This window comes from Desmodus rotundus, chromosome 6, assembly GCF_022682495.2.
Source record: "Desmodus rotundus isolate HL8 chromosome 6, HLdesRot8A.1, whole genome shotgun sequence".
Taxonomy (NCBI): domain Eukaryota; kingdom Metazoa; phylum Chordata; class Mammalia; order Chiroptera; family Phyllostomidae; genus Desmodus; species Desmodus rotundus.
In genome coordinates, this window is record NC_071392.1 from 115,893,803 (window position 1) to 115,905,965 (window position 12,163).

Sequence of the window (12,163 nt, forward strand, 5' to 3'; positions counted from 1 at the left end):
GACATGGCTTTTATTTCATGACACTGGCTTTGTCTCAGAATATAAATATGTTGTTTTATAAAATGTCACATCCTTCGATTTGGGTTTGTGCAATGGTCCCTCGGGACTAGACCCAGGTTACGCCTTTTTGGCAGGAACGCCTTGAAGCGATGCTGTGCCTACCCAATGCAACGCTTCGGGAGCCACATGGTGTCAGCTTGCCCCTTCACTAGTGTTCACTTCCACCATTTGGTTAAAGTGGTGTCCAGTTTCTCCACTCTACAGCTGCCACTCTTCCCGTCGTAATTAATTTTCAGGGACACATACTTTACTGTGTGTATCTGGTAAGTGTCTGTCCTTGACAAACTCGTTATACATCTAAAATTTCTTAATTGGGAGCGACAGGCAGCGTTTACTCCTGTGTCTACTGGCCGCTGTGTTTCCTTTTTATTGAATTTTGATATTCTTTTCTTAAATATGGACGTTTATTTTTTTTAAACAACCGAATGATTTAAGCTTAGCCCGATAGCTCTTGACCCATGGTGATAAAAATGATTCTTAAAAAGTCCTCATTTCTCCATAAAAATAAAAAACATCAAAAAATTCTCATTTCTCTAGCGCCTCCAAGTAGGATTGCTTTCCAAAGCTCATTTGGGTCTCAAGCCCAGGCAGGGGCGTGGTCTGCCCTACTTGTAGGCAGCCCCAGGCCTCCCCCACTTTCTTTGCTACAGGGGAGGGCAGGGACGGGCAGAGAAATGCTCCTGCTGCTCCTAGGGGACTGTCGCTATGTCATAGGCTGCAGGGCGGAGGTGGCCCAGGCTGAGATTGCAGTCTGCCCAGAGAGCCAGCCCTAACCCTACAGTTATCCCTCCTAACTACGCCCCCATCCGCTGCCTAGGGGAGCCTCCTCTGCCCATTGCAACTGCTGCATTGGGCAGCTTGCTCCGGAACCAGGTACCACCCCCCAGTCATGCCTGCCGCAGGCTCCCAGTGCCACCCCTACCTCTCTGACTGTCCCATTCCATTCCCGCCCAGCCCCAACCCTGCAATCTCAGTGCCTGGGGTGGCCCTGGGGGAGGGAAGCCTACAGAGTGTTGTAGCCACAGATCTCGGCTCAAATAAAATCCCACTCAGAACTGCAGCCCATTCAGCATCTCAAGGGAGAGCTGAAAACCCTTCTTGGGGCCTGTAATTTTCCTTAGCAAGCCTTCCTGGGGTGCCAATTGTCTAGATGTCTTGACAATGGTTCCTTAAATAAATTACTCATAGCCAGTACTTAGAAAAGGTAAAAACTCTAAACTCAAACCATTTTATAGTTAAATATATTTCACGTGGGTACATTTCAAAAGATGTGATATAATTTGATTTCCAGGGGCCCACAGTCAGCCAGCCACCCTCCCCCACCTCCCCAAACACATCGGGGTCACCTGGCTTTGTCTGCCTCTACACTGTCCGCTTTAGTGGCACCACAATCAATTGCATGTTCTCGATGGGGTTAATTATTTCAGGTCTCTCCCCCTTGACCGTCTGCTCTGTGGGGCGGCCTGGTCTCCCCTGTCTCCCAGCTCTGGGGGTAGGGCGCTATCATGCAAGATTGACGCAGGGGCCGACATTAAAATTAAGAGGCTCCTTGGGATGCTGTTGGATAGGAGAAGGAAGGAAGGAATGAGTAAACGAAAGGTGAATCCGTGCGAGTTCCCTGTGAGGTCTGGGGTGGTGACACCACATTTGCCTGGGGATCGCAGAGGGTTTTTAGCGTTTAGATTTGTGGGGAAGAGGGAACTGGCTCTGTCCCTACTCCACAGACCCTGCTAGTTGTTGGAGACACTTCCACGAGACTGTGGGGCCACCTGAAGCCACCTCATCCCTGGGGGGTGATTATTTTGATGCTGTCTAGCAAAATAACTGATTACTTCAACTCCTCTGCTGGGCCCCAAGGGACTTCACTGCGCTCTCTCGCTTTCTCTCTCTCTCCTGAACCTCCAAACCTGCCATGTCTCTGAGAGGGGGAGGAGGACTTCCTGTTTCCAAAAGGGTTAAACTGGGCTCTGGGGTGGGGATGGGGTAGGCCTTCTCTGTGGCCTGCCAGTGTTTAATGGGAAGGTCCTGGGTCCATGTCTGGACATCGGCCCCTATGTCCTCTAATGTGCTCCTACTGGGGGACACTGCAGAGCTCTGGGAGGCATTTGCCCTGAGGAGACCTGACTTCTCCTCCCAAGCCCTAGGGCAAGCTTGGCCCTGGCTGGAGGCGAGCAACTGGAGGGGAGTGGAGCTGAGCTGAAATGCTCCACTGGTGCTTAGTAGCCTTGGGCAGGTGACTCCTCCTCTCTGGGTGGGTTCCAGTTTCCTCCTCAATAAAGCAGTCGCCCTTGCCACCCTGCTCCCACATAATGCCATCGCGAAGGTCAAATAAGAGTGGGTGTGAAAAGGCTTTGCAGGAAGCTCTGCATGTGGCGTGGCCATTCTTTTTAAGGGGGAAATACATTTTTGTTAAGGGAAAAATAAAATTCACAAGAAGGAACTGCCTAGCATCATTAGAAGAGGACCAGAGAGAGGACAGCACCCATGCCTGGGATGACCTCTCCGTTCCTCCTCTACCTGGCAGGCTCCTGTACCCCCTGGAGGAACAGTGCCTCCCTCACAAAACCCTGCCAGACTTCACTGTCCTCCCCGCATGCCTCCACCAACACAGCCCTAGTTTATGACTTCATTGGAGAGTCTCTCCCGCTGGCCTGGCAGTTACTCTGGGCAGGAACTATGTCTGATTCATCTCAAAATCGCCAGCACTTAGCACAGAGCCTGGCGTATCACAGGCACTCATAAATGTTTTTGGCCAGAGTGATTGGCTAGAGTGTAGATGATGGTGGAATGTCAGGGGCTAGAGCCTGAGGTTGGGGGAAATTTAAAGCAGGCAAGCTTCATACCCTTCCTAGCACCTTGTCGGAATGACTCTCTCCAACCCAGTTTGAGAAAAGGTCCAGTCTACCCCTGACTTCAGGTCAAGGGAAAGCTGCTTGAGATAGGGTGACCAGCGTATCCCCATTTGCCCAGGACTTTGTTGGTTTTAGCTCTAGAAGTCCCATTTCCAGGGCAAACCCTACTTTGAGTGAAAAATCTTGATTCTGTTTGCCACTGATTCTCTGTGTCAGATATTGTAATTGCTCATTAATCAGACATCATCCTTCTCCTTCTTCCCCATTTTCCTTGTTGGTAGAGCTTATCTTTTATGATAGAGGCACATACTTTCCAGCCTCCTTGTGGTTAGGGGTGGTCATGTGACCCAGTTTGGGCCAGTGAGACAAAAGGAGGAGTGAAGCTGAGAAGGTTTCTTTCCTGTATCTGCTCTTATCTCCTTCACTCCCCTTGTTCCTACATTTGGATATTGTCATATGAGTATGTGATGCTTGGAGCTGCAGCAGCCATATTGTGACCATGAGGGAACATCCTCACCACACACTGAGGGTGATAACGTGAAGGATCAAAGGAGTCTGAGACTTCAGTGATAATATTGCCCTCTGAATTAACCCTGGGACCACAGATTTCTTATGATGTGTGATAACAATATATCTTCTTGGGCCTAATGAATCTTTTGTAGAAGAAAATATTTTAATAATCTTGGCAATTGGATATATCCTACACAGAACATAAAAAGCACAATTATGAAAGAAAAATCAATAAATTAGATTACATTAAAATGAAGAATTCTGTTTGTCAAAGGACACCATTAAGAGAACAAAATGCAACCCACGTGCTGGGAGAAGATATTTGAAATAGCCTCTGACAAAAGACTCACATAAAACATGTCAATGATAGATGAAAAACCCCAATTTTAAAAACTGGGGCAAACCTTGAACAAGAGCCCTAGAAATAATCAGTAATTTTTTTAATCTCAGCTTTTTAAAATTTCTACTTCCATGTATATGATATAAGGTAATGATATGTTGGCATAGTGATCTACGTTTTTACTTTATTAACCTATAAAATGTATTGCAGGTGAACGTTCACTGATACGATTAAGAGACCGAAACCTTTGAAGATCGACTGAGTCACTTGATCACACGATCATTCAAACCTCACAATCACCCAAAGCACAGATACGTTACCCCCTGTTACAGATCTCGAAACTGAGTCTCAGATAGCCTAGGCGTTCAAGGCCACACGGCCAAGGAAGCAGCAAAGCAGGGACTAGAACTCAAGGCTGGTGGGCCCAGCAGCCCTGTCTGTCAACTGTTACCCCCAAAGGCCTCACTGTCCCCTTGATCAAACCCCTTCTCAAAGCTTCAGTCCTTGTGTAAAATTGAAGGGTAGACTCTATTCAACTCAGTTTAAGTGGGCCCCAAAATACAGTGATGAAGATGTAATTGTCCTTCAGAAAACCCATGCGGCAGCCATTGGGAAGCCAGAGGATGTCCCTGACCCTGCGGGTGGGGGTGGTCAGAGAAGTTCCTGTCAACACATGCCCTTCTGCACAAGGTCACACAACCAGGAGTCTGACATCTTCAGCGCCCTTCAGGGATGTGAGATTCCAAGTTTACCTCCCTTTTTAGGGGGGACGTAACCATTACCGCACCTGATCCAAAATGTATTTTAATATCATTTAGCTGTGTATTCTGGTATTGACTTCCATATTTCTAAATCTTACAGCTGTCTCGTGCTGTATCCATTTTGGACATTATATGTTAACTGCTTATTATAAAAGAGGAGGGATTTTAGCTCAATTAAACCCATTTCTCATTGTAGCTGAATAAAAATAAATTAATTAATTTAAAAAATAAAAATAAATAAAAACCATCTCTCCTCTTTCCTCCTCCCAATATAATATCCATTTTTGTTAATCTCATATCAATGTTTTCATTATTGTGGCAATTGTTTCTTGCTGAATAAATACTGCATTGTAATGCCATTGACTTCCTCTTAAACTCGGCACCTTCGTCTTGAATTAATAATTGCCCATTTTTAACTGTTGACTTTTCTTTGAACATTTGACCCAAGTCTTTCCATGCCCTGAAAATAGCTCTGTAAAACACCTCTCGATGTGATTTCTGCACAGGCAAATCTCTTGGACAGTGTAATGCTGCCATCTTTTTTTCTGTTCTCTCTGACCTTCGGTGTCCACTGAGATGTGTTTTGTTCTGGGCCTGAGGTGCAGCTACCCACAAGGAATTCCTTTCCCTCTCTCACGATCCTCTATATCTCATGCTGTCTAAGAGATTTACCAAATGCTAAAGCCCACAGTTTCCTTCTGTTCTGAGCCTTTGTCCAAGCCCCTCCTACGCTGATGCTGGGCATAGTCATGTGACTTGCTCTGACCAATAGGATAGTAGTAAACGTGGCACAAGCAGAGGATTGCAAAGTCCTTGTGCGTTTGGGGCTTTACCCTCTGCAGCTCTAAGGCACTCAGGCTGGTTTGCTGGAGGTAAGAGACTTGTGGCCAAATCACCTCCATTACCCCGGGTGATGGCAGCTGATATCACCCAGCAGACACATGTGTGCAGACACATGAGGGGACCCAGCCAGTACTGCTGAACCATAGGTTCACAAGCAAATCAATGGCGGCTGTTTTAAGCCACTAAATTTTGAGGCAGTTTGTTACGCAGGAAGAGCTAACTGATGCATGTTTTCCTCTTCCTTGGTTTAGTGCCTTTTTTTTTTTCTTTTGATGGAGCATATCCGCTAGTAACATGGCAGTTTTGAAATATATCTACAAATTCTCTGACATTTGTCCAATCAGGATATGAAGTTTGTGACATAAACCTCTTCCCCCACTTGAGTCTGAACGAGCCTTGTTAATGCCACCAAAGTGATGCCATACAACCCCTGACGTAGGTCAGAAAGGGGCATGCAGTCTCCACTGGTTCTCTCAGGATGCTCACTCTGGGGAGGCCAGCCATCACAGGAGGCCTGACTGCCTTGCTGTAAAGGCCGCATGGAACCAGCCAGCAGTATCAGCTGAACTCAGCCCTGCAGCCACCCCTGCCAAAGGTACCAGATGTGAGTGCCACCATCCCGCCCATCCACCAGCTGAAAACCACTGAGTGACCTCCATCAACAGCAGAATAATCACCCAGCCCAGCTCTCCCTGCGTTTCTAACCCACAAAATTAGCCCACCAACTTTGGGGATAGTTTGCAACACAGCAACAGATAACCAGACTCCGACTCCTAAGGGGAAAAGGAGCAGGTGCTCTGGGACGGGGGGAACTTTGGCCATTTGGTCAATCCACCACATACATTTCTGATTCTACTTTCTTATTCTCCATGCCTTTCTAGTAGCTTCCAGTTCAAGCTTCCAGTTCATATTGTATGGATGCAATATCTCCATCTCTCAAAGGATATTAATTTTAGGATTTTTTTTTGAAGTTTTCTCCTGTTCTCTGCATTCTCTCTTTCTCTAAGTCTTTTTTCTACACCCCCTCCCCCTCAGTTGCTTTGGTCTCTCTTTCATGTTGGAAATTCCTTTACATGTATAGTGATCCTTGGCTGTCCATCCATACTAACAATCTGATTGGAAGCTTTGGGTGGGGATGGTGGACTGGTGGGCTTCTGTGTAGGTTGGGTGATCAAGTGGCTGCTCGTTCTGTGGAGCATTCTTCCTGTCCCCTAAATTGTCCTATCTCTAGGTCTTTGTCTTAGAAGTGGTTCCCTAGACAATTTTCTGCCTTGGGGTGAGGGGAGGGCATCAGCCTACCCAAAGACATTCTGAAACTGGACAGGTGAATGAACTGAGGATCTCGTCTTCTCTGGGCCAGGTAACCCCACTTGTAGAGCTCTTTGGTTCCCTTTCTCTCTCCTTAAAAAAAAAGATTTTACTTATTTATTTTTAGAGAGGGGGGAATGGAAGAAGAAAAAGAGGGAGAGAAACATCGATCAGTTGCCTCTCACAGGCCCCCAACTGGGGACCTGGCCCACAACCCAGGCATGTGTCCTCAGTGGGAATCAAACTGGTGACCTTTTGGTTTGTGGGATGATGCCCAACCCACTGAGCCACACCAGTCAGTTCCCTCTCTCTAGGTAATAACCACCCTTTGTTGGTCTGAGTAGGAGAGGGGCTATCAGCTGGCTGAGAAGGGTGTGGGTCAGAGACCCAGGGGTTCAATATTCCTTGTACCAGACTTACAAATCATCTCTTGGCTTTCATGCATGCCTCTCTAGCACTGTCTGTGATACCTGGCCTCTCCAATGTTTGTGCCTTTATGGAAAATCAGTGTGTTTCTCTCCTTGTAGCAATACACCCACCAGAGACCACTCACTCCAGGCATTTCGGTTTGACTTTATTCCCTTCTGCTAAGTCACTGGCCATTTCTCTACTCAGTTCTCTTCCTTGTATATTACAGGTCATGGTTACAATGTCTCCAAAGTTTTCTCAAGACAGAGTTTGTGTTTCTGTTTTTTGTTTTGCAGAGATTTTTTAATAAGAGAAAAGGAGTAGAAATGCCCATAGTCTGCCATCCTGAAAATATCATTTTGTTAGTTTTAAATGGTAAAACACCATTACATTGAGCAGGAGTGTGTTAGCAATGTGGGTTTCCTGAGTCTCACTGGACAGCATGTATTCTTACACAGATGGCTTTGTGATCTGCTTTTGCAGTTGACACAGTCAATAACATAGCGAATTATATATTAAGGAAAATCCAGAAGAGTCATTGCTTGCCAGGAAGGGCAAAGAGAAGGGCAGTCCAGGAAGCATCGGCAGAAGCCCAGAGGCAGAAAAGAGAGGAGGAGGTATGAGGCCAGTCTGTCCTTATTATGGCAGAGGTGCCACTGTCCCCACAGCTCGCCCCTCCCTACCTACAGGTCTCTGCTCAGACATCACCTCCTCAGAGAGGACTCCTGTCCACCCACCACTTCTTACCTATTACCTCTGCTTTATTCGTCCTCACCTGACAGCCTGGCAATGGGTCATATGTTGACTTATTCATGTTTAGTGTCTGTCTACCCACTAGAATGTAATGGGAGGGAGTTTTCTTTTTTACTTCTGCATGTCCAGTGCCTAGCACAGTGCCTGGTCTAGTAGATGCTCAATAAAGAGGTGTCGAATGAACGTCTTTATAGGAAGTGAAGGAAGGAAGGAATGATGGCCTGAATGCACAGGTTTCTATGAGAAGGCGGGAGCTCTGAGGACACAGGTAGAGGCCAAGCGGCAGTGAGAGAGTCTTGCTGGTCCAGGTAAGGACCTCGAGCTGCCTACTATGGCAGTCCCTTCTCTTGGGGATCCACAGCTGTTTCCCTCTAATAACTACCTCCTTGGAGGCTGGGGGGCTATGAGAAAGGAAAAGACCACAAAGTCCCTTTATTTGGGGGACTGGATTCCATCTCAGGACAAATTGTTACCTTTGAGGCCACCAGCCACCCAATCACCATGGCCTCCCTCTAAAGGATGTGGGCACAGGCCTGGCTGGAGCTGAAAATGCCCTGGAAACCAGTCTCCCCTTTAATTAACAGGGAGAGCGACCAAGCCTGTTAACGGGATGGGGTATGGAGTGGGGGTAGGGTCAAGTTCATCAAGTCCCTAAATGATCAAGGCCTCCTTGTTTATTTCCCCGAAAATGTTCCCCTTTACTCAGAATTGGGTGGGGACCCAGCGGGCCGCAGGCAGGGAAAAAGCTTTAACCTTCAGTCTTCTCAGCCCAGCATGTCACAATTTGACTTGCATTTTTTTAATAATTGCAAACTTAATGAAAAAATATCCTAACCCCAAGACACAGCAGGGACTCATGGACAGCAGTTGGCAGGAGGCCCTGGCAGCTATGAGGACAAAGCGCAAAGGGTACAGAGGAGCCACTGAGAGACAGAGGTGTTCTCATCTGGAGAGTCCCTTTCTCCCGAGCCAGCCCTAGCTCCCTATTACCTCTTGTATCATGCCTAAAGGCCTCAGCTTGTGTCTTAGAGCTGATTCTCCCCAGGTCCAATGTGGTGGGCCCTGGGACGTGGAGGGGAAAGGACGTTGCCAGGTTGTGTGCTGTGTGAGAACTGGTGTAGGCAGTGAGGTTGGTTAGGATGAGATCTCAGAGAGAGCTGGTGGGAAGTGAGAGTACGTTCCTGTTACAGTCTGAGCCCCAGCTGGATAGGCCCAACATGCCAGGCAGCTAGCCCCAGGAAGCAGGCACTATGATTATATCTATTTTACATCCCAGGAGGTGAGCCCCAGCCTGTCTGGCTTTTTACCCACCCATTAAGTGCTCTGAAGGGAGCTGGAGGTAGAAATCAAGTCACAGCAATAACAATAGCAGCGTCCTTGGACTGCAGATTTGCTGTGGGCCAGACGCTGTGCTGAGTTCTTCACCATCACTCTCTCTGCTCATCTTCACAGTAACCCTCTAGGGTAGGTGGTGTTATTGGCCCATGTAACAGATGAGGCACAGACCTTTGGTCCAAAGTTCCACGGTCATGAAATGGCATGTGCTCTCACCCTCTGAGCTTGACATGAGTCTTGTGAGCTTCCAAGAGCAGAGACACTGTCTGGCTGATTCACTTCTGTGTCTCTAGAGCCAAGGACACAGTTTAGCGCATAGTAGAAATGAATGAGCAAAGGTGTATGGACCTAGGAGTAACTTCTAAAGGAACCATCCCAGTTCTCCCCTCCTCACTCCAGAGGACCTCAACTTACCTTGAAGACAACAAGGTATAAAGGGGATCTGAAAGCTAGGCTGAGAAATAGGACTTAATTTTAAGGACCGTAGGGAGCCACAGGAGCTTCTTGAGAAAGAGAATTTCAAGCTATGGGGGTGACTTCTTGTGTCTTCTTGTGTCTTCATGGGTTCCAGGAATTCGTCAACATCACTGAACTTTTGGCAGAAGGTCAAGTTACCTCTAGGTGCACGTGTATGTTGAGGGCAGAGAAGGGCACTTTTCAGAGGCTGTGAGTCCCAAGATTGTCATGCTCTTTGGGTTGGTGGCGGAGAGTGCCAGGCTCCTCAGCTTGCCCGGGCAAATTCCTGTGGTCCCGAGACAGGTATACCAGAACACGTATGCCCACAGCCAGCCTCCAAAACCAGTACATCACTGAATCTTTAAACGATGGATTTTTTTAAACTTTTAACCCTGGAGTCTTGGAGGTCTAGAAACACCCATCTCAGATTTTGAGGCTGTAGAAACTTTTAAACCTAAAATAAAGGCAGGAGCAACACGTTTGAGTGCTTACTATGCTCCAGGCACTGTTTACAAATATTAATCTATGTAGTCCTCACAACCATTCCATGAGATAACAACTGATATGCTCCTTAATTTACGGAAGTAGAAATCGAGATGCCAGAAGGTCATATGATTTGCCCAAGGTCACCCAGTTAGTAGGGGATGGGACTGGCAATGGACAAACCCAGGCTATCTGGCTTTAGGGCACAACACACTGTCTGTGACACTTTAAAATCACCGAGACTCAGAATTTCAGAATCATAGACAGTTTCATGGCAGCTCCTAGAGCCACTGAATCTTAAAATCAAATGCTTTAGAATCTATCACCATGGACTTGTCGAATTCTGCAGTCATAAAATTCAGGCATTTTACAGTCCTGGAATTCTAGACTTATGGGGGCTTTGAACCAGAGCAGTTTGGATTCTGGGATAGTAGACCAACAGAAAGGACCTCAGGGTGCAGACCCACGTTCAGCCCTCGTATATGGCAGTCAGGGAAACAGAGGCCAACAGAGGGGAAGGGAGGTGTCCGAGAGATACGGAGCCCGGCAGCCATGGTGTTGGTGTTGGTGTTGGAGAGTCTAGTGAACAAAGGAAGGCCCTGGGTATGCGGGGGTCTGTTTGTGATTAGCAGCGGGTTTTGATGCTGCCTAGGAATGTGGCCACGTTACCGTTACCCCTGCAGGATGCTGGCTCCTTTCTTCCCCCTCATATGTTCTCCTCCAGCCTGCCCTCACCAGGCTCGATATCCTGTTTATATTGCCGACAAATTGAATTTTCACGAGTTGGCCTCCTAGAGCCAGCTTAATATATTGGAGGTTTTCTGTGCCTGCATGCTGTTTCTTGGTGAGATGCCTACTCTCCAGGATCCCAGAGGAAGCTCAGAGAGGTTCTGAACACTCCCATCAGCAGCCTAGGTGGGAGGAGGACAGGAACTGTGGGGCCTGTGACAGGGGCAGGAACAGAGATGGAGTGTCTCAAGGTGGGAGGGGATAAGCCCACAGGGGCTCTGTGCTGCTCAGGCCACCTGGGAATGCAGGCCCTATCTGGGGGCTCTCAACCTTTCAGAGACATCAACCAAGAGAGGCTTGTCCAGAGGAGAAATACAACGGAGGTGGATGGGAGTCCTGTGCACTGTGAGGTCTTTAGCCTGGAGCAGATTCGAAGGAAGCATGAATTCTGAAGCTTAGCCTCTCAGGTGCTGAGCTCCTTGAAGGCAGTGGGTAGACAGGTGGAGTCCTTGTAGGCAGACCTAAGACTGAAGAAGACCTTCTCCCTGGAGAAGATTCTGGTTCCATTAAAAGCAATGCTTCTCTCATAGACAGAAAATAGCATGTTGATTACCAGAGAGGCAGGGGGAGAAGGGAAGGTAGGAGAAGGTATAGGGAGGATTAAAAGTGATGGGAGGAGACTTGACTTGAGGAGGTGAACACACAATACAATATACAGATGATGTGTTACAGAATTGCATGCCTGACACCTATATAATTTTATTAACCCATGTCACCCCAATAAATTTCATTAAAAATAAATAAAACTATTGCATTAAAAGCAATGGTTCTCAAGGTACAATCTGCAGCCCCTGGGAACGTGGGCCCACACAGTGGAAACTACTTTCATAGTAACACTAAGACGCCATTTGTCCTGCTCACTCTCGGTGGGATTTTCACAGTTCATATGATACGTGGTAGCACCATCATCACTCTGAAAACAATGAAAAAATTAATGCAAAAAAAAATTCATAGTGAATGAAGTATCAAAAATTTTAAATAAAGACAAGATCAATATCATTGATTTTTCTTTTTACCTCAGCCTCCAATATAGATTTTCAAAATATCACATTAAAAAGTTTATCTTGATTACTAAGATTTTGGGCACCCTCTTACATTTTATGTTCTTTTAACTCACCGCAGTCCTGGCTGTGGAGATAATCCACATGAACTCCTTTGGAGTCCTCAGTAATTCTTAAGGGTATAAAGGTCCTGAGACCAAAATGTCTGGGAATCACTCACCAAAGGGACCACATTCCTTCAGCTCAAACAGCCCAACAATGGAA